Source organism: Meleagris gallopavo, chromosome 17 (assembly GCF_000146605.3).
Source record: "Meleagris gallopavo isolate NT-WF06-2002-E0010 breed Aviagen turkey brand Nicholas breeding stock chromosome 17, Turkey_5.1, whole genome shotgun sequence".
Lineage (NCBI taxonomy): Eukaryota > Metazoa > Chordata > Aves > Galliformes > Phasianidae > Meleagris > Meleagris gallopavo.
The window spans coordinates 12,921,955-12,923,423 of record NC_015027.2 but is presented as its reverse complement, the minus strand read 5'-3'; the positions used below and the strand labels follow the sequence as shown (position 1 = coordinate 12,923,423).

Below are 1,469 nucleotides of genomic sequence, written 5' to 3'. Positions count from 1 at the left end.
CTGGTGTTTCTGAGGGAATATGCCATCTCTTTGGGATACAAACGGTATTTCTGAAATGAAATGCCCCAACGTCTGAGAGTAAGTATCATAATGAGGAATGTCGTGTAGTCTATTTGGGAGGAAGTGGGAGGTATTTCTAAGAGTGCCGGTATTTCTGGGAGCAAATGTCCTACTGAGGGAAGAAATGCCCTATGTGGAGAAGAAATCTAGTACTTCTTCCCAGAACTGTCATGCAATGTGGAGAAAATGTCCTATGGATGGGAGAAAAGTGGTATTTTGGGGAGAAATTGTCCTCTTCTTGGTTGCAAGTGTCCGATTTGGTATTGTCATGTAGTATTTTGGGAAGAAAAGGTCCAATTTCCAAGTGGAAGGTGGTATTTCTGGGAGAAAAGGACATGTGTGTGGGGGAAAAGTGGGCCATTCTGGGGAAAGAGTGTCTTCTCTTGGAGAGCACGTGTGGCATTTTTGGTGTGAGAACTGGTCCTTTGGGGAGCAAGTAGGGTGTGTATGGGAGAAAATGTCCTCTTGAGGAGTGTCAAGTAGTATTTTGGAGAGAAAAGGGAAGGTACTTGTCAGAAACGTGCTCTTTCTGGGAGATAATAGCATCCTTGGTTGGAAAATGACATCTGTTGGTGAGAAAGCTGGTCTTTTGGGAAAGAAATGCCATCTTTCTAAAAAGAAGCTGGTATTTCCAGGGGACTATGTCTTATGCTTTGTGAGAAAAATGGTACATCTGTGAGAAAATGCCATTTTGACACTCCAAGGAATTCACACAGCTTTAAGTACCACCATTTAGACACAGACTCATATCACACCATAGCCACCAATGGCCACTGTCAGCCTCTCTATTCCTTCCACTATAGCACTACCATCAGTCACTCTTTCCACTCGAGACTCTCCTGTTTTCTCAGTTACTCAGTTATCTCCTTTGCTGCACTAAGGAAAGGGTATTGCCATTAGCTACCGCAACCACCACCAACCAAACTAAAACCAACAGAACTATCAGAAGGACCAAAAAAAGAAACAAAGCCACTCTGTTTGTCAAATGCTCAATGAGCAGTGCACAGAAATAAGAGAGATGGCTACTTGGCTTCTGACCCTAAACCTTAACACAAAAGAGTTACCCTCAGCACTTAACTATAAACACTGTACACTTCTGGATTGGGCTAACTCTTAGGAACATAGAACCAGCAATGTTAGAAACGACCTCTAAGGTCATCCAGTCCAACCATCCACCTAACACCTACATCTCCCACTAAACAGTGTCCCTCAGAACAACAGTGAAACATTCCTCAGGCACCTTCTAGAATGATGATTTCACCACTCTCCCCACCCAAAAGGATAACTCTTGACCTTTAAATCTAACCCAAAGGGGTATCTTGTAACCATAGCTCAGAAGGGTAGCTGCAGACAAAGGCAATATCAGATATAGTTGCTTTAAACCAGTCCTAAATCGCACATGCAAAAAA

General features: G+C 43.0%; 1 protein-coding gene across 1 annotated transcript in view; it reads right to left on the bottom strand.

The window, feature by feature from the left end:
• The window catches only part of LOC104913615 (mitochondrial sodium/calcium exchanger protein), a 16,923-nt gene that overhangs the window by 3,940 nt on the left and 11,514 nt on the right, over positions 1–1,469 (bottom strand). The window lies entirely within an intron of this gene.